This window comes from Patagioenas fasciata, chromosome 1 (assembly GCF_037038585.1).
Source record: "Patagioenas fasciata isolate bPatFas1 chromosome 1, bPatFas1.hap1, whole genome shotgun sequence".
NCBI classification, from domain to species: Eukaryota; Metazoa; Chordata; class Aves; order Columbiformes; family Columbidae; genus Patagioenas; species Patagioenas fasciata.
In genome coordinates, this window is record NC_092520.1 from 182,050,753 (window position 1) to 182,072,760 (window position 22,008).

The window sequence follows — 22,008 nt, forward strand, 5'->3', positions numbered from 1 at the left end:
GACTGATCTTAGATTTGACTTATATGTCAAATTGTTCCGGCGATTCAGGAAGATGATTCAGAAATGTGCAAAGGTGTTATTCTACATCATCCAGACAAAATGTAAGGTGCTCCTGGAATTTGCTTTCGCCAAGAATCAGACAGCAGCTGAGCAATGTCATCATGCATTTTAGACAAAAGCACCTGAATTCTGCCTAGTCAATTACTGGAATTAGGCCTGATCAAATACACAAAAAGGGAACATTTTCAGCTTTCAGCAAAAACAGAAATGCCAGGACAGATGATCAGCATCCAGGTTTTTTCCATGCCTGATGCACCAGCATGGGTCTGATGGGTAGGTTAAGAGAATAATAGATCATGCTTGTCTTGAGTCAGCACCTCCTTTGGGAGACACTGTCTGCATCTGAAATATCAAATGCAGTCTGCAGAAATTTCAGAGCTCTGTATCTATTTCCCTGTTGTTAAGACTGGAGACCTGTGTGAAACCAGGTTATGGAAGGTGGAGATGAAAATGTTGACTTTCCTGTCTTCAATTAGGTGAAAGGTCAGAACAAAGCTGGGAAGTGCAGCCAGACCAAAGGTCTTCAAAGATCTCCCACATCCAACTGTTTTGACATAGTCACTGTCTGTGTCTCAAACCATGGTCTGAACTGGTTCAGCTCCAGGTGTTTCATCCAAAACCACAAGTTTTGTCTGTATTTATATTTTAAAGAGCTCAATGTGCTGAAGTTTACATAGATGACATTTTGATCTGACTATGTATTTATATGGCAAAAAGTATTATATTACAGATAGCTCAGAACAACTTGGGGGAAAGCCCAGCCTGATGACTTAATGTTAAATAAACAAGACAAGAAGGTTAGAGAGATGAAAGACAGGAGGAAAAGGTAACACAAGAAGATATGCAAAGAGGGGTTGCCCGTCCCAGAAGCACTTGAAATTTCCTTGGAATGCTAAAGAACCCCAGGAAAATGCATCTAATTGGCTGGCCTTAGTCAACAACCTTGAAGTGCTACAGGACAAAAATGTCTGAAGAGCAGAGGATTGAAGTGATGGCCAAATGCCTGAGACACATTACAGACACTAACAAGAGCTGAGCATCAGTGCATTCACACAGAAAGGAGGACCTCCTTGAGTCAGACGTATAGAGAACCTGTATATTTATTACTGGAAGCATAATCACAAGACAGATTCAGGAGGACAGCAACAAGTCATACAGCTTTTAGTCTGGAGCTGGCTCATGTCCTGCTGGTCCAGAACTTGAGTATACTGCATTGGCAACATCCTGCAATACAGCACTTAGATATCACAGGCAATGCCAGTGTTTCTTTTTAAGCAGAACAGACCCAAAGTGCATAACAGTATGTCAGTAGTGAAATATCCTCATTTTAAACATGGACTGTAGATGTCACTGTGCTATAGGAAGATGTATTATCAGTAATCATCCAATGCAGTAATATTAGGACAGCAATTTATACAACCTATCCATCTGAATTTCCAGACTAGATTTTCCAGGCTAGACTGCAGAAGGGCACTCTCTGTTCCTACCATGGAAACCAGGCCAGTGCCCAGCTGAGACTGCGAAAACAACAGGGCCAACAGGAGGGTGAACCAGACAGAAGCTGTCTTCAGACACATTGCAGGGGCTGGGAGATCAACCTCTCCTTTGGTAGCTTTTTAGGAATGCTGCTGTTTAATATCTAAAGCTCTCAGCTAAAACAGGTTGCTGCTGAGTACTTAATGAGCAGATGTACTATAAACACTGTACTCTTCTGGGTGCGTCAAAGAATTTACTGTCCAAACAGACTGATTTCTGCTGACTCTGACACCAAAAAGACTGGTAAAGAAAGATACATGTGTGTTCTGGAGCACAGGCAGATTTAGGATAAGTGCCCTCTGCAGTCAGACTGATAAGTGACTGCAGCACAAACAGACTTTCCCCAACCCATTCTGGTACCGGTCACAATGTCACTACTAGCCAGGACTGGGGTGCTGTCTATGCATACACCTCCACACAAGATTTCCAGTCCGGCGTGGAGCTTATGGTCCAGCACTTCAAGTGCTTTCAGTACCAAACTGCAGGCTGCTCCAGGTCTGCCTACAGGCCTTGCAATCACAGTCTCTCAGTGGAGACAGCCCTGCTGACTCATTTGAAGTTGCATACTGAGCCTCATTTGGGATATTCAACACAGGCAAGCCTAAGCACGGGAAAGACAGAATGTTCAGCAGCACATTTGCTACCAGCACAGGTTGTCTATCTATACCAACAACTATTAATTTTACCACTGTCCTCTCTTCCTAAAGTCCTCTATAACAGTTAGTTGTCTTGGCTGAAATCCACTTCCCTAGCATGTGGACACAGCACTGCTGTTGCACAGCATATACAGCTAACTGATGAAAATTGTCCTGGTAGAAACAACACGGAACAAGGTAGCTAACAAATGATGCAAGTAAAAATACGGTGCACTGTGGCCTGGAGTAGCAAGCATCCAGATTCTGCTTTTCAGGGGGAGGGAATGCAGGAACTCTTCAAACCAACATCACTGTGGTCCCCAGTGGTATAGCTCTGATGTTGCTAGCAGCTATGGGATAGTTTGCAGCATCTTGAAACCTGCATTCATGACTGACACATTCTGTTGCTGTACTATTGTCCTGGAAGGAACACTTGGGCAACACAGGGTGATCAGTCCATGCCTGAGTAATTTGGCACGTACTTTTAGTCCCATACTGGCACATAGACCTCACCCTCATTTTCCTCTGGGGTTGTGTTGTGTTGAGAAAACACAATGTGGCGGAACTTCTCTCATCATAGATCTTTTTAACATTCTTTGCTTCTCCCTTGTCTGTGTGGACTACAGATGCTTTATTCCCTGATGTCCTTAATGCCATGCAGTACCTCCAGGGCAGCATCTATAACAGCTGGACCACTTCTGTTTTGTTCCAGTTCCCAGTAACAGCTGAGATTGCCTGAGTCTGGCTGTATTAACTTCATGACAGGAAAGCACACACATCAGAATGGAGAGTAGACCTTAACTGAACACAGCGGGTGGTGAAGCTGTGTCAGATGTACACTACTACAGTCCTTGGAAAGAGGATCCCAGGGCTGAGCTATGAAGAGGGAAAAAGACAGGGTTGGGCAATGGTAACTGGTGTTGAACTTGACTTCCACTGGGAACTGGTTCGGCTGTGTGCTAATCTCTTGCTCAAGAGCACAGCGTGACAAGATTGAGACACCGTGAGTCCGGCTCTTCTCTTGTGGATACTAATTTGGAAAAACATATCTTAATTTCCATTTGTACCAGCGTGACAAGACAACGAGAATTAGGGGTCAGAATCTCACTTGCCCTAAATCAGCGTTGCTGATATGTCAGTCTTGACCTACACTGGCTTTTACCTGCCTAGCTCCTGGTCATGGTGTCAGCCAACTGCAACAGTCCAAGACACCTCAACATAAGCTGACCAAATAAGCCCTGCCAGCCTGTTACTGTTACTGATCCTGGTTCAGACTAGTATTATATAACCTAAATGTAATACCTATGTTAGGATACCACAGTAATTTCTGCAGGTGCTGTTCAGACGTAGTGGTAGTGTAATCTAAAGACATTATTATGCTAGGCTTAGTATCAACCTCTTTCTATGGTCATTGTGTTTGATGTTGAAGTTAAATATGGAGGCATGTAGACATTTGTAGTACAGATTTTGCCTGGGACCTGGGGGGAAGGAGGTGAAAAAGGATTTTTCTATGGAAATAGAGCCTTCTAGACAATGTTTTTCAGACAATTCTGCATGTAGTTCTGCATCTCCTTTTTAATGCACTGCATTGACCGATGGTAATCTTGGATCGTTCATTAACCGCAGTTTTCTGTCCTGCTATTGACCTTCTGTAGTGTAATTGCGGTGGTGCATATGTGATCACACAGAATCACACAGAGATCCCCAAAGAGTCCGTCTGCGGGGAAAAAAAAATATCACAGAAGTGTCTCCCATTTATTTTCATTGTAATTGTGATCAGAAGGCTACACGAAGTCATACAGTCTGGGTTTATTTCTACTGACTCATGGCCACCTCTGGGAACTCTGAGTAAACGCAGCTGCTGAGCAGTCTTTTAAGCTGCTTGGTTGCAGGTTGATCTTACTTGCTGTCAGAGTGCCAAGGGATAGAGAGCTTTTATGCAGAGTTCATATAGAATATGTTTATTAGCCCCAGGGGGAGATTTCTGCCCAGTGATTTTCTCTGCACATCTGCTCAGTTACCTCCTTTTTTGCATACCTATTGCTATTACCAAGTCCTATTTCTCCTGGAAAAAAAGAAATGAGGGAATCTCAGCAATGCCACAGAATCAGATCATTCTTTGACACAATGTCATGCAAGGAAGCAGGAAAAAGAAGAATCCAATCTGGAATTCCCCTCTTTGTTTGTTTGTTTGTTTGCTTAGTTTTACCTGTAAGAATCAAAGGTAGAGCAATTGCTGATTCCATATTCAGCAGTGCCATGAAACCAGATAGCTCCAGGCTGTTGACACTGTTAGGTGGTTTAGCACTATTTACCTTTCTTCTGAAGCCTCATGCGGTGTCAGACACTCCTCCATCCTTCTCCAACAGAACACAGCACTGAGGGGGTCATTCCTCTAACACAATATCTGCATCTTTGCCACTGGTAAAATATTTGCTATGAAACACCAATGTAAACCAAAACACAAAGGTGTGTCCAGAGGGAGAACTCCTGGCAGTGTAATTTTTTTTCTTGTATTACTACAAAATGTATTTAAGTTTTACTAATTTTGTTTTAAATATTATGGATACAAAATATAAACATGTTACCCATGTTATTCTAGTCTTTGCTTCATTTTTAAAAGAAAACTTGTCTCTGTGACTCTATAATCACTGTAAAATTTAATCGACATATAACTGAAGTACTGCTTCCTGGTTATAAGTTTCATTATAAAAGAACCCTTAACTCAGCTACAGAGATGCTTTAACTGCATTGACTAATCTAGTTGAGATTACAAGCTAAAATTCAAACAGCAAAATTTGAAGGAAATTCATGGAAGAAGCATGAAGTAGAAAGAGTGTAAAGAAGGATGTTCTTAGCCCCATAAATATTGCAATTCCTTTCACCTTTTCAGTGAAACAGGAAAATTCTGTCCCAGAAAATCCTACCACAGAAGAGCAGTTCTTCATGCTCAGAAATACAGCATATAGAAGTCTTAGCTGCACGTGCAAATGTGTACCAGAGCACAGCACACAGCAAAGGCAGTGTTCCCACCCAGAATACATTAACTGGCATATGAACATTAACCTGTTTGTGTCAAGTCACTATGAAGCACCTCAGCTCACAACTGGAGATGGGATTTTCAGTTGATTTTCTAGTTTCAGCCGTTGATGGGAAGGGGATCCAAAGAATTTCGAGTTTCCCACTGCATCATTGGCGAAATAAGTTTAAGACATGAGGAGGGCTTGGGTCATCCACAAAAATATCACTCTGAGCTTGCACAGAGAGCAGAACAGGAATTGGCAGAACCCTTGAGGAAAGGAGTGGACAACTTGCTTGCTACGTTAGACCCAAGCCTCTTCCAGCTTTGTGATGTTGCAGCCTGTCAGGTAAAATGAGACAGAATTCTATGACTATGACATGATATCCAAAGTATAACGAAAAACTGGAAGAAATTAACTTAGATAGAAATAATGCATCATTCAGATGTTAGTCCTTTTGGATACAGAATGAATTACTGTGTTAGTTATTAATTCCTGTAAGTTGATGGACACCAGCCTGAGATCCAGCCACAACTGTTTGAGTGTAGAGATCCACTCTTTTAAACCAGCACCTCAATGACCTTTGCTAAACTGCAGTACCACAGAAGATTGCATATATCCATCTGCCTAGCGCTCTAAATGGCTGAACAATTTTGATGTTACCTTTCCCTCTAGCGAAACAGTCCATTTTAGAGCCACAAGGACAAACTTGACCTCTTATTTCACACACTGGTAAGTAAAGATAAGATCTCCAGAGGTCTCTTTCATAGCACTTGCCTTTTAAACCCTGTCATGTGTAAGAGTTTGTTGTAGGCAAAGTGTAATGTACGCTGTCTTCCACCAATCCCTGGTCGTATTGCTGAGAAATTTAGCAATTATTTTCTCACCCTGGAATCTGAAAAATAAAAGACCTTGAATTTCAGTACTGGCCTGCATTGTAAGTGCTTAATATTAGAAAAAGAGCTCATATAAAATGGCATCCAGCTGTCAGTCCCATACATTTTCCTTGAGAAACTCTAATTTTCCAGAGTCATATTTGGTGACAATTTTGTTCCTTAAATATTGTTTTGGAATGGAATCAGCTGCATCATCTCACAGTCTGATCAAGGCTGCTTAGAATATCAGGCACATGAGATTTAAGTAATGTAGGTAATGCATAAAACTTCACCAAACAGTGCAACAGTACCAGCTCATTACAAGAGTTTTGATACAGATTTCATAAAATTACATGAAACTGATGGCTATTATTGCTGGCTTGACTGTAGAAAATATAAATAGGAAAACTGAAGCCTCTGAATACCTGTAGAGCATGGAGTCCTGATAACTAAAAAAATGCTGAGTTATTTAAAAATTCAGTAAGGTTCATTAATGATTAGACATAGATGAGTTATACCATATTTAGTAATCTTTCTAGTTGGTTGTTCAGTTACAAACTTCGAGGTTTGTACCCATAAAATGTTGAAAGCCTGCATCTCCCATAACTAGAATGGCTTTCATCTGTAATCAGAAGAGAACACAAGTCCTGACAGGTTACACATCATGGTGCTTTCCTGGAGACACTCGGGTTTCACAGAAAAGTCTTGGATGCAGTCTACAGGAGAAGCTGGGTACTTCTACATGCAACAGTTTGAAAGAGCTGTCTTCTGGGGCAGCAAGAGAGGTCAAGTCAGAAAACCTGCTCTGCAGTCTCTTCTCAAGTAGACTAAGTCAAGGGAGGTATCAGATGCAGCCTCTTCAGACTGCTGGATGTTGACTGTCTTGTCCTTTGTAGATCATCTCTTTATAGGGGAAAAATGGTAGCAGAGAGCTACCAAGAATGGGGTCCTTCCCATGGAGGTTGGAGCTCCCAGCACAGTACTGCTCGGGTTCTGGGCACACAGCAGAAGGACAACACCACCCCACACGGCACAATGGAAATAGGTTATATCAGGTTGTGGTCAGGCAGAGGTTGTGATTTCAACAGGTCTTTTGACTGAAGTAAGTCAATCTGGTTTTGACTGAAAGCAGGAACTATGACACTTCTTTCCAAAACTGAGCAGATGTCACTCATCAAAATGTGTAGCACACTGCTGCTTCTCCTATTTATACAATAATTTAGAAATTAAGCCACATGGCTAAAATATATGAGACCTCATTCAGTTGTCTTCTCCCCTTCGGAGGATTTTAGCCTCCACTGTGCCATTTTCATGTAGGCTGCAAAATTTGAAAGCTTAGGTGTATAGGTTGTCATGGTTTTTAAAATAAGAATGCAACATGGACAGGTTGAGGGCTGATTTTGCCTGAAGCCAACAGGAGTCAGCAGTCCCAATCACAGGACCTGTCAGTCTATCAGTCACCCTCAGCCTCTGGAAGCAAAACAACTCACAGGGAAGAAATGTTGCTTCAGAAAATCAGTTTTCTGTTAAAAGTCTAGTTTTCTTTTAATCAAAAATAAACTCTTCATGGCCTTCACAACTCACTATCAATTGGATAACCAACGGGTAACGTGCAACTCAGTTAAGCAGAAATAACTCCCGTCATCATTAGATCAAACAGGCATGACGAGAGTGGGTAGAGGGACCTCCTGCATTGGCTAAGCCAATAAAACCACATAATGTGAACATGGGCTGAGGTGAGAACATCTCATCTGTGGAGATTTCCCCACTCATGCCTGGTCATCCTTTCCTCATGATGCAAGTGCTCCAGCCCCTAATCAATCCCCTAAGTCACTCCAGCTTATTGATGTCTTTCTTATGCCAGGTCAGAGTGGGGGACAACTGGATCCAGTATACTGGATGTGGTCTGATAATTCATGTCCCTTGATCTACTGGTTGTGCTCCTGTTTGTGCAGCCCAGGAGGCTGCTGGCCATCTTTGCTGCTGGGGCACAGGGCTGGCCCATGCTCAGCTGCCCACCAGGCCCCAGAGAGCTGCTCCCCAGTCCATACCCCCAGCCCGGGCTGCTGCAGGGGTGCTTCCTTCCCAGGGGCAGCACTTGCCATTTCTCCTTTAGTACAGTGTCCATTGTAACTGTCCACCAGAAAAAATGGTTGAAACATTAAACCATAAATGACAGGAATGGATTGAAAGTTTTGTCTGAATTTATAGTGACACCCTTTCTCCCCTACATTATTTACGAATACCAATATAAGCCTTCTGAACTATTCTAGGTTTATTAGAAATATCTAGCAGAAATCTATTTATATGTTTATAAACACTGATAAATTTCTCTGCACTATACTTTCTTAACATGCTTCAACTTTGCTGAAGTATCACATAATCAATACAGTTGTCATGCCAGAGTGTGTCACTTTCCCCTTTGTCATGCCTAACAAATGTATCAGTGGTGGAAGAGTCCCTCAGCATCCCAAAGGCTGTACAGGAAGAGCCTTTCTTCAAGACACTGTCATTACAGTCTAATTTTCCGTATAAGAGCATAATACCAGTTTAGAGAAATTGAAGTCCATTTTCCACTGTCTTCTACTAACCCCTGCAAGATATTCTTGAATCCCAGCAATGCCTTTCCAGAGCTAGGTGGTGTGGACTCTCTATCTCTTCATAGGACAGCAAGGTCTCACATACCACTTTCTGAAGAGTACAGATCTCATCTGGTTGAGTTCAGTCTTTTTCCTGGACAAATGACAAAAAAAGCCAGTGACCAAACTTTTGAATGGTGCTAACCGAACTTGGTCCCCACAGGCATTTCACTAAAATTGCTTGGAAAACATGACATGGGCAAAGATATATGTTCAGCAAATCCTGCTTGGCATCACCTGGAAGCACATACTGGACATTACTAGCAAGTATGTCTTAAATATTTGGAAAGATATAAGTTATTACATGAGAGGAAGGTCAAATACTTAAAATTCTACTCAGTCAGAGTGAATGTCCCTCTAGTCTGGTATCTAGTATCAGAGATGTCAGCTTAAGAAAAGCTAATTAAAAACAAAGCAATTACACAATGTTTCTTTCACAGGAAAACTTCCCATTCTAGTAGTTTCAAGTTTAGAAACATGTTTAGCTGGAGTTTACATTTGGATCCAGATACCTAACAGGCCCTGATGAGCGTTTTAGTAATGAATTTGTCATTATTAAGTAATTTACATTTGTGGTTTCTGTAACTTACTATTGGAATGAGTTCCACAATTTACCTGTGCTTTCAATATGTGAAAAAATGTTCACACATAGCATTAATGCAGAAACCCATTGTCCACAGTAATAAAACTCCTCCTTAGAAGAGAAGCATAAACTTATGTTCCAGTAATATTAGCAATATTTCCCTCCTTTTTATTATGTGGACTATTGTCTGTGTTTTATAATGCCAAGAATGGAAAACACAACGAGTGTATAATTTCTATTGGGCAGCTCTCTTTTATGCTTAATACAGTACACTAGCATGTTTGTATATTCTTAGTTGGAAGATACCTATTATGAGAGGCATCCAGATGGCAGAGGACTTGTAGTCAACTCACCAGTGGCTGTGAGCAGCTGATAGCCAAGCAGGGGAGTAACCTGCTGCAAAAGCAAAGGCTCTGGCAGGTCGTCACCTACTGCAGACACAAACCAAAGTTGAATCTGCTGAATTGCACCTATAAATGCAGTGCTACACAAAAAAAAAAAAAAAAACACCTGACTTGTTTCCATATCTAGCTTAGATCTGGAAGTAGTCTGCCTGCTTTTATATGCCACAGACTCTGATAAACATCCTGCAGAAGCTCAGCCAAATCCCATTTCCACATGTCATAAGCTTATCATTGAACTCTCACCAGTTTCTTATCTATTCCAGTCCAAGCAGCTGATGTGCTTCTCAGGGATGCTCAGGGCTGGGACAACCCAGTACGGGATGATTCAGCACAGGGTGGGCATATCCATGTGATCCATCTGGGTGACTTCTAGCACCCAGGGCTGCCCCTGGTGGTGACCCCTCACAGCCCATGGGTGTGGGACACTACCATGCAGGGACATCCCATGGCTTCAGCGAGCTGGTGATGCCTGCTGTGGAGCAGTGCCCACCGTGTCCCATCTGGGCTGGCTCCTTGGAAAACACTCAAGCATCTCCCCACACACACAGAGGCTGGATTTAACAATTTCCATTAAGCAGGAGATCCCCATTTCCCACACAGTGACTAGCTGACTGCATATGTTCCCATCAGAATGGCCGTGCTCAAACTATTCAAACAGAGTTGGAGACAGGAACTTTAATCTTAGCGCTTGGGTCATCTGCCACTGTCTTCTGACATGGGCTTTGGATTGTTCTGTAGAATTCAAATGGACCTGAAGAACAAAAGTAAATCTGAAGAAAATACATTTCAGAAGCAGTAAGACTATTTAACGGTCATTTCTGACACTTTTTACACTGTGTGCACAAGATTGTGTCATCTAACACATTTCCAAGTTGTGACAGTGAAAGTCTTGTCTTTGGATGTCCTATAATTTGCTTGGAATAAGCAAAATACCAACTTGTAAGATAAACTGATGGAATATAACAGCCAAGTTTTAGTTCAGGCCCTGACTCAAGCACAGTCTGTGCAGATTTCTCAATCTCACTCAATCCAGACTGCAGACAGAATTCCTAGTTTGCTGAGCCCTGCTCTTTTCTGGTTTTGCCACATGTGTGGTTTATTGTTATTTCAAATGCTTGAGAATACTGAGATAGAATTTTCTTCCCACTGCCGCATGACACATAGTGGTTAAATCTGCTAAAAAGAACGTGTACATACTGTGAAAAATCCAAACGAGGTCAGTAACAGAAATAGGGGTAAATGTGCAAAATAGATCCACAAAAAAAAATCGTGAACTGTTATGCTAATTAAATTATTGCACTAATTAGAATGAAAGGCAAGCCAAGAAGAACTGATCAGAAGAACCAGTGATTGGTTACCATTGCTATCTTCTAGAGTCCCTCTGTTAAACATTCACATGAATAGAAAGCAATCACAGCTTCAGTTCAACATCCATTCTTGTACAAAACCACAAACTCCTGCTTCAATTAAAGAAAGCAAGTTGATTTTTCTTAGCAATGGACCAAAAGAGCCAAGTGTACCAAGGGTCTGGGCATGTGCTTCTGTTCAACAACCTATATGCACCTCTCACTTTCCTGGTATTGGCTACCTCCATAGGTAGTACAAGGTTGTGTCATGCACACAAAAGTGTTTAATTACAATGCACTGGTGTGGGAGATGGCTCAGCACTTCATCTGAGGACTCAGCAGAGCTAGGTACTCTTACCAACTCACTGTCAGCATCATACAGCCTGGGTACATCCTGATGTCTTGTGGTCTCTAACTGGTAAAAGCTTCAGAGCTTGTCCTTGACATACATGACTATCACCACCACTTCAGGAGTAAGGCACAGAAAGAGGCAAGGGATGGGCTTTGGTTAAGAGAAAGCTGGTGGCTAAGATAAGATCAGAGCAGGGATTTTCTGTGGAAGTGGTGAACCTTCCACCATCTCAGAAACACTTTGAGTTGTGAGGGTAGCCCTGGGCTTGACCTGCCAAGCTGTCCTTTCCTCATTACATGGGCCTTCCATCATGACTTGAGCCTAATATTAAAATTGCAATGCCAGAAGGAAATTTTAAAAAATTATTTCTGGATTTTCATATTCTTTTTGTCTTTGGATGGGAGGAAACATAATGAAAGTACCAGACACAGATACATTATTCAGCAAAGTGACGGCTACTTCATAATGGTCTGTGCCAGGGCTTGTGAACCACAATGGAAAAGAGTGACTGTAGGTCAACTTAGGCTATGTTTCCTCAGCATGTTATGTCACCATCTCAGACTATTACCATTCCACAGGACAAAGTAATAATAGTTGTCCTACAAGTCTACCTATCCATATGTAATACAAGCTTTTATTTTAAGGATGGCAGGACTGGTCCAATGGAAACCACAAACCTTTTTGCTTTCTCTCATAAGTAGTGCCAGAGAGCAGGAAGGAACCTCAGTAGAAAACAGTAAGTCAAATTTATCTTTGCTGATCAAACATAGTTTGTCTCTAGATGAGACAAAGTTTCCTCGTGAGATCACTGGGAGCCTGTGAAAAGTCTAGTAATAAATGTGGGTAGTTTTGAATAACATTTTTACTTAAGAACAAGCATGGTGGAAACACCGCCATCTAACTGTTGAAATAATAGCATTATATTTTTTTGATGGTATATGGTATCAAATCTCAAGGCCAATTTTATAAAAATTTTCTTCTTCATTCAGTGCAGTGATTTATTGCACACATTTACAACATGAGTCCTTTAGCCTTAGCTCATATGCTATAATGAGTGTTTAGGTACATAGATCTGGAATTCTCCATTTGTATAGTATTCAAAGCACCTCTTCACCTTTTCCAAACAAGGATTTTGAGAATATTGTTTGTGCACAGGTAACAGCTCAGCTTGTAATGGCCATGTCCCAATCTGAAGAAGTAAGAGTACTGATAGTTTTTAAACAGCTGATCATAATGGTAACATCTTAGATTTTAAAAACTCCACAGAAATCCTGTTTCCTTCACACAAGTAATCATGTTCTTCATACCCATAGGTGTGGTAACAATATTTTGCATGTAAACAGGTTCCTGGACAACACATAAGTACGGATTGTGCTTATGTCTTTGCTCTGAACTCAGGTCATTAGGACATTATTAGCAGAACACTTTACAATTGTTATCCCTCCCAGTGTGGCCTAAGAGATTCTACTAAAAGCCGTGCTGAGAATAGCAGTATTTAGCAGTAGATAACCAAGTTATTTTTAGTTTGGTGCTAAATATGGAAGTTACAACGAATTTGGTGTTCCAGACTGAGCAGGGAAAGTTGGTAAATGTCTTATTATCCAAATCAGAACTAAAAGATTTCCATTTAGCACCATTTAATTTTGGTATTTCAATGTGAAAATGAAAAAATCTTCATCTCCAATAGACTTGGATGAGTTTGATTGTCTAATTTTCTATGTGCTATGTAGATTTGAATCTATCACAGCATAAATATATGTATCTAAGATTCTTTTCTAAAACTTATAAGACTACTTACCTCTTTATCCTGTAATGTAGTCAACTGTATCTTCTTCAGTCTTTTTGCTTATATTAACTCATTATATAAGATTAAGCTTTAACAAGAAAAAAAACGTAATTGAATTGGCAGAATAGAAATTGAGTGTAAAGAAAACTTGGCAAAGTGCCCATTTAAGTCTATTAATTCTGCCAAGTGAGTTGATAATAAGATTAAACTGGATTTGAAAGATTAGAGAGACTTGGCTTAGAAGGACATGAAGGTTAGTTCTGTACCATTTGTTTAAAGGGAGCCAGTATTTGAATTTTTGTCTGTACTTTCATGATGAACTCTTTCTATATTCTTCTTCTGTGTGGAAAAGGGTGCCAAAATTAAAAATTAAATAAAAACAGCTGATGACTTGTTTTCATTAGTTTTGGATGCTGAAACTGACATACACCGTCACGAGGTTTATTAACTTAGAAGCTTATGTGCCAGGCCTGTCAGATAACTGATTGGGTGACCTACATGCTGCTAGACCGTACTCAGACTGCTCAGCTTTAAATAATTTTTTAGTTTATGCTGCAGACCATAGACAGAGGAATGTGGCAAAATTGAATCAAATGGGTCAGTTAAAGCTGCCTTGTTTCTTCTTTTATGGATTTAGCAGAAACTTTTTCTGCTTGTTTTAACTGCAAGGCAGACTTGCACTAGTGGTTGAAAATTGAATTAACTACCCACAGAAAGAAGTAACTAAGAAAAGCATACAAACACAACCTTGATGCAATAAGCAGACTTCTCAGGCATCAGTTTTGTCTGTTTGATGGATGATAAAGCTCTGTTTGTAGCTTCTAATCACTGTTTCATGTTTATAATTCATAAATCAAAAAGTCTTGGCAAATTCAAATGTATCTACAATTTTGTTAAGAAAGGTGAAGAAAATCTCTTCTTGAGTTTGTTTGAGCTGCACTATTTTAAGGCATTGCATGCCACTGTTAAAAATGTCTTGCTGTTATCCCACAATTGCAGTTTTTCTCTGCACCTGTGGCACCCAGGTTAAACATTTCTATAATAAGCCCAAAGCAATGCATGCAAGCAAAGAACCAGGGTTGTCATCCCAATACTTCAAAACATACAGCTGAGATGGATCAGATCTTTTTAGTCAAAGGTTTGGGGAAATTCATTTTGTTAAGGCATTTGATGTCCAGATACTTCCTAATGTGAAGATTTTGTTTGATTCTTGTAACAACTTTAGTGAATTAAGTGATCCTGGAAATTAATGATGGTTTGGGGTCCTTTTGACAGCAGATGGCTGGAAGGTGACCCCCAACAGAGGCTGGGTGTTATTTCATGAAAGCTTCACACTCTGCATGGTGTTAAAGGAAACTGGTACTTCCCTTCAACAATCAATATCTTGTTAGAATGGCACCTCTGTCCCTGGGAAAGTAATGGAACAGCTTGTCCTTGGTGCCAACTCAAGGCATATCAAGGATAAGAGGGTTATTAGAGGCAGTCAGCATGGCTTCACCAAGGGTCAGTCATGCTTGACTAACCTCACAGCCTTTTATGAGAATGTAGCAAGGTGGATGGATGATGGCAGAGCGGTGGATGTGGTCTACCTTGACTTCAGTAAAGCCTCCCACAGCATCCTCACAGCTAAGTTGAGGAGATGTGGTCTAGACAATAGAGTAGTGAGGTGGGTTGCAAACCGGCTTAAGGAGAGAAGCCAGAGAGTGGTAGTCAATGGTGCGGAGTCTAGTTGGAGGCCAGTATCTAGTGGAGTGCCTCAGGGGTCAGTACTGGGGCCAATATTATTCAATATATTCATTAACGATTTGGATGAGGGAATTGAGTGTACTATCAGCAAGTTTGCTGATGACACTAAGCTGGGAGGAGTGGCTGACACACCAGAAGGCTGTGCTGCCATCCAGCGGGACCTGGACAGGCTGGAGAGTTGGGCGGGGAATAACGTGATGAAATTTAACAAGGGAAAGTGTAGAGTCTTGCATCTGGGCAGGAACAACCCCAGGTTCCAGTATAGGTTGGGAAATTACATATTAGAGAGCAGTGTAGGGGAAAGGGACCTGGGGGTCCTGGTGGACAGAAGGATGACCATGAGCCAGCACTGTGCCCTTGTGGCCAGGAAGGCCAATGGCATCCTCGGGTGTATTACAAGGGGGGTGGTTAGTAAATTGAGAGAGGTCCTTTTTCCCTTCTACTCCGCCCTGGTGAGACCCCATCTAGAATATTGTGTCCAGTTCTGGGCCCCTCAGTTCAAGAAGGACAGGGAACTGCTGGAGAGGGTCCAGCGTAGGGCAACAAAGATGATTAAGGGAGTGGAGCACCTCCCTTATGAGGAAAGGCTGCGGGTGCTGGGTCTCTTTAGTTTGGAGAAGAGGAGACTGAGGGGTGACCTTATTAATGTTTATAAATATATAAAGGGTGAGTGCCACGAGGATGGAGCCAGGCTCTTCTCAGTGGCAAACAAATATAGGACAAGGGGCAATGGGATCAAGCTGGAACACAAGAGGTTCCACTTAAATTTGAGAAAAAACTTCTTCTCAGTGAGGGTGACAGAGCACTGGAACAGGCTGCCCAGGGGGGTTGTGGAGTCTCCTACTCTGGAGACATTCAAAACTCGCCTGAACATGTTCCTGTGTGACCTCACCTAGGCGTTCCTGCTCCAGCAGGGGGATTGGACTAGATGATCTTTTGAGGTCCCTTCCAATCCCAAACATACTGTGATACTGTGATACTGTGATACTGTGAATCAGCTCTGTGTCTTGAAAATGGGAGTAAGTTACTGTAACTACTTTGTAAGGCATTGTTCACTTGCAGAAAGAGGACTAGGTTATCTTCTTTCCGCTTTCTCCTGCCCTTCCTTGGCTCTAATTAGAGCAATGCTTTAAGTACGTATCACCCAGCAGAATTGTCTGCTTCTATTGTGGCTGGCAATTTAGTATATCCGGATGTTGAGGGAAGAAAAAAGTCAGGAGTTCTGAGACCTGCAGGATAATCAGTCTCTGCCTTCTTTCAGATGCTACATGACGCTCCTGCCCTGTTCCCCTGCCAGACAGATGAGTCAGGTGTGCACAGGAAGGACAACAAGCCTAATCTACAGCAGTCAACGGCCTGAGGTGTAGAGGTGTAGAAAGAAGCCCACACAGCAGCTGTGTTTTCCCTTCAGGAGTCTCAGAGAGCCATGGTCCTTTCTGCCAGGCCTGGAAGTCCTGGCATGACCCAGCCCAGGACTTGCAGCCAGTGCACAGCCTGGTTCCCACTGAGTGAAGCAGGGTAAGCACAGTACATTGGCTCCCTTTGCTCTGCCCAGCTGACTGACCCAAAGGCAAGCAGGCTGGAGGGACCATGCTCCTGTCCAGTGCACAACCACAAGGAGAGGCTTTGCTGCTCTTTTGCTGGAAATTCAGGCCTGTTCACCCTGCTGTGAGCTGGACTTGGGGAGGTGAATCAGGCGTTACCTTCTCCTGGCTGCAGCAAGGGGATTGTAAGCTGCTGTGAGAGAGAAAAAGAATGGCTAAGGGGACTAATATTTTAAAGCTCCTCTGCCGGATCTACCAGAGACATCAGTATTGGTTTGTATCTAGCTTTCCTGTCTCCAGAAAACATATCCAGTAACCAAGGGTTGTGGGTACGTTCCAACTTTGGTCTTGATGCCAGCTGTCACTTCTGCACAGACCTCCTTGAGGTTTCCTTGGGTGAGGTATGACTAAAGTTCTAGATGGGACAAATTAACCAAATACTATGGGAAAAGGACAGGACAGGGGCATAGGACAGAGCAAAAGATGACTCAGTTTCATTTGGACTTCTAGCACAAAGAAGGTGCAAGGTCAATGTATTTCACCACGTTCCTATAATATGTACTGAATCTACAAAATAAAAGTCATAAAAAGATGACTTACAAATAGAGTTTAATGATCCACATTTTGGTCATCGACAGATTTTGCAACCATAATAAATCTTCTAACAGATTAATATATCTACTGTTCATGATGGATCACAGTTGTAGAAAAAGGTACAAAATATTTTATTCATAAGTCTAGCAAGACTGGAAATTCAATCCGATCGACTGCACTGACCTACTTTTCAGGAATACTGGATCTCACATAGCACTGCTGGTTGTCTCAAAACTGATAGTACAACAGGTGAATATGCCTTCCTGGCCACTTCAGAACAGTGAGCTAAAACCTGTTTTTTAGCTCCAGTGTTTTCTTCCTTCTGTTTTATTTTAATTCATTGCAGTGATAGAATGATTTTTCCTTTATTTTTAGTATCAGGTTTTGGTCAGACTTGCCAGCTTAGGACTTGCTGAATGTGAAAACCTTTAGCATGAAGAAGTATAAAAATAATGCTGTCTTTCTTGCAGCCTTGAATTGTAGCTAGATTAACATCGCTACAAACAAATTACAAAATAGACAGGCTTGTTCACTGTATTAAAAAAACATGTCCTATCCATGATATACCATTTCTGTTGCAGATTCCATATATTGCAATTCAGTATCCTGAAGTGGAAATTTCCGACCAACTAAGTCTTTTTAATATTAATTTATGGGTACTCAAATTACTGCCACTTATTAGAAACCTCTTACAAAATGGACTTTGATAGGCTATGGATCTTTGTATAAAAGATGAAAATGAATTTGACATTTGTCTCCATTTTTCTTTTTCTCTTCTAAGTAATAGGTTTTCTCTGTGTGTTTATTCCTCACTGAAACATAGCACTCCCTTTTTTTTTTTCTTTTTTTTTAGGAGCAGCATGCTACGTGCTACATGTGCTAATGAATTGGCATTTATAAAGCAGAATGTATACCGTATCTAAGATGACTGCTGTGAAAATGCCTGAGTTGCTGCACTCTCTAAACAGAGCACAATTATGGCATACGGTTGGAGTGCTTTTATCTGCACTGCCACTGCTGGAAATTTAACTGTGTATGTGACCTGAATATTTAGAGCTCAATGGAAAATTCCATAAATGTAGTGTAGCTTCAGAGCATCTAACAGCTGCTACAAATATTATACCCATTATACATCATTGCCAAATGACACATATGAAGCCTTATTCCCATCCTGGATGTATTCTGTCACTTGTATTGATGCAGTATTTTAAAAGTCCTTTTTAAAACTGCAATGACTCTTGGTGCTAAGTAGCTTGCAGAAGAGTTCAGTAGCAGTTTTTCCTGTCTGTATATTCATACTCCTTCGCAGCTGGGTGCAGATAATGTTCTAACCTGAAAAGGCAGGAAGAAACTATATCATATGTAGACCACATTTACTGTGTGCTTTCGTTTGCTTAGTTTGATATATATGTTAAAGCCACTACCTAGCTGAGCAAACACAAAAAGAGAGAGTGTAAAGAGCCTGGGATAGGTCCCAGAATGGGTCTAGGAAGGAGGCATTGAGCAGCTCTTAACACCCTTAGAATATTTCTTATTATAGTGGCATGGAGCAGAGGTGTAATATATCCATGGATACTCCCTTTCACTATAACTTACTACAGGAGTACACTACCACCTCAGAGCATCATCGTAGTAGGAACTGCAGAAACAACAAACAAGAGAGTTTATAAGAGCAAAAAAGAGTTTACAAAGCACCATGTTTGAAAAAGCACAGTAGTTTAACCAAGATTACACAAGCTGCAGGCTGGCTTCCTAACTAATGATTCTTCCTGCCTCCTACTTATAGTTCAATTCCTTCTGCTTTCATGCTGTTGGAACACATTATAAGACACTTCACTGTAGAGAGGAGAAAAGCACCAAATGTGTTTCACCCAGCTGCCATTGACGACCTGCTTCTGTAGCACTGCACCTGCTGTGTAAAGGGACAGGGAAGGAGGGTAAGTGTGAGCTGACATCCACCTGGGTGTTCATGTGTACCAGGTCCAGCCTCAGGAACACAGAGGTATCCAAGTTCACGTAGAAGTAATGGCAGTTTAACTGCCTAAAACCAGGTTCTGTGTGGCAAAGTAATTTCTCTGCGGAGAAGACCTGGAAAGGGTACAAATTCCAAACCTTTGCACACATCTAAGCAGGACTAACACTGTCAACATCAGTCCTGGCAGTGCTTGTCCAGCTTGGTTTCACAGTCTTCCATAGGCACCACCATCCCTCAAGGCCATCTGTTACAGCACTCCCCTATCCATGTCCTTATAAACTGGGGTTTTATTACTCCGATATCTAACTTAAATCTTTCTTGCTGCAGTACATTCCCCTCACTGCTTGTCCTAAAGCAGCAGAAATGGAGAAAAGATTGTCCCCTTCCTCACTGCAATGTTGCCCCTGTATGTTGCTCCTCACAGTAACCACTCATTAGTATTAATAAGAATCATCTCCTCGATCTATGAAATGGCAAAAAGAGGAGATTGCTTGTGAAGGTCTGTCAGTAAAAATGGGAGAAAAAGAAAGCGAGAGTAACTAACCACCTGTCCAAATCAGGGTAATAGTAATCTGACCTTGACAAATTGCACAGCAGTCAGCATACTGGCACAGGGAACAGTAGAGCTAAGATTAAGTCTTGCTCCCATGGGAATGGTGTAACTCATGAGGATTCCCACAAGGAAACAGTCCTTGAACACTCCTGAGCATTGGAAGCATGATTATAGGAGACCCTTCTGAGGCTCAGCCTTAGAAAAGGCATTTATGCAGTCCAGAGTTTTTACAAGCACTTGCAAGTGAACACTTTTAGTAAGATATTTCTCAGTCAAATCTTGTTCAACTAGCAGGAGTTTAAGGCAAATTCACGTTTAAAATACGTGATGAAAATTACTTTGTTTATTGGTATACACTTTAGTACCATGGCCACTTCAGGTTACAATAAGATTGCATCCAATAATCACACCATTGAAGCCTTTGCTTTATTTTCCCAGTCCCTGGCTTCTTTTGAATAATGCAGAGGGATCAGACCAGGTTAATGTCATTGACTATGTCTGCTGTTATAATACTTCTCCAGGTCTCCACCAGATTCCTTAATTGACCACAAATGTCAAGTCCCACTTCAAGGATCAGAGACACAACAAAGGCAGCATATAGGGGGCACCATCCATCACAGTCATCTCAAAATAATGTAGCCACAACCAAGCACTTTGTGGAGAACTGGTAATTCAGCCAAAGGTGAATTTATTTCAAAAATTGTAATCAGCTGAAGACATAAATTTTCTGACTGCTAAATGAGAAACATGTTTTGGGGACATGGCAGAGATGTTTAACCAAAAGGATTTGGAGGGGGGGGAAATCATTGTTTTTTAATATAACAAAGAATCTCTAGCACTGAAGACCCAAAATATTCCTGATCCCATCGGTGTGATTTGCAATTGTCCTCCTGCTCTCAGTAGCTTTGTCAGTTCTGTGAAGTGAATTACATGATGTCATTAAAACTAAAGCAACTCACACAACTTGGGGAAGCTGCATGTAATTAAAATGCAATGGAAATGCCCTCATGCAGGAACTTACTTATTGACATCCCCCCTTCAGGAGAGAACAGTGTGTTCATGTGCTGACAGAGAGAAGCGATCACCTCCTGCACACAGGGAGTGCTGCTGATGGAGAGGGGACTGGGACCAGGACAAGATCTGTTTTTTCCCATCACTCCCACCACTGCTGGGGTGCCACGGGAAAAGAGCCCTAGTGCACCGTGGTCGTGTGTGCCTAGAGAAACCTTCAGTTGCATAAGCAGAGCTGGTAACTTCATGCCCCACAGCACACCGGCTACATGCAAATCTCTCAAGGGGGTTCATGGGCAGCTGGAATTCTGTCCAACCCTCCCATGTTCTCAGGGCTGTGGAGAGCCTGGGGCAGGTCCCAGCATCTGCCTGGGAAGGAGGCATTGTGCCAGACCCAGCTCTGGGTTAACGAAAACCTCAGTGACTTCTGAGAGATTATATGTACTCACTGGGATTGTCATATAAAGGCACAGATCTCTTCCAGTCCAAAACAATTAGCATCATCTGTCGCCTACTTATTTCTAATTTACAGTAGTAAAGTCACCTCTCAAAGGACTTAAGTGAGTTTTCTAAACTTCACTATTATCATTTTTACATTATAATAAGAATTTTGAAACTAACTGTACTTTTAAACTTCTTTCATATACAAAAACATTAAATATTTTCAATATCAGGCATGTTAACGTATTTTTATGCCACTAAGCTAATGTCTACACTCTCTTGAGAAACTGAATACAAATCCTACTCCTTCAGTGCAAAGCTTGTTAGATTTCACAGGTTTTCCTTGGGTTAACATTTTGGCTTTACCTTGCATTTGTGACTTAAACTTTTTTCAGTGTTATGTTCTGCTGATATCCTTTCATGTGACGGAATCCTACTGACTTCAGCCAAAGTCACTGGAGGTCATTGTAGAATTACAGAATCATGGAGTGCTTTGAATTGGAGGGGACCTTTGAATATCATCCAGTTCCAACCCCCCAGCCATGGGCAGGGACACCTTGCACTATGCCAGGTTGCTCAAAGCCCCATCTGGCCTGGCCTCGAACACTTCCACGGATGGGACATTCACAACTTCTCTGGGTAAGTTGTTCCAGTGTCTCATCACACTTATATAAAGTATTCCTTCCTTATATCTAACACAAATCTACCATCTTTTACTTTAAAACAATTAATAGAATCAAAGCCAGAGACTGCAGAAACTTGACCCTCAGCAATGACACTGTTGGTTAGCATTATCCTTCAGGAAATCTGGAGCAGTTTTGCCAATTCTCCCAGTTTGTCTGCAAATCTCTGAAAAGTCCAAATCCTGGATTCATGGGACAGGGAATGAAGCATTTTACCAGGAAAAA

At 41.6% G+C, this 22,008-nt stretch overlaps 1 long non-coding RNA gene across 5 annotated transcripts in view; it reads right to left on the reverse strand.

Moving 5' to 3' along the window:
- Nucleotides 1–17,118: 17,118 nt before the first annotated feature.
- LOC136103204 (uncharacterized) overlaps nt 17,119–22,008 on the reverse strand; it is a 38,534-nt gene continuing 33,644 nt past the window's right edge. For all 5 annotated transcript variants that reach the window (XR_011736724.1, XR_011736725.1, XR_010651577.2 and 2 more), the window contains one exon: nt 17,119–18,452. This is a non-coding gene — a long non-coding RNA (uncharacterized lncRNA). The remainder of the gene's footprint in view (nt 18,453–22,008) is intronic.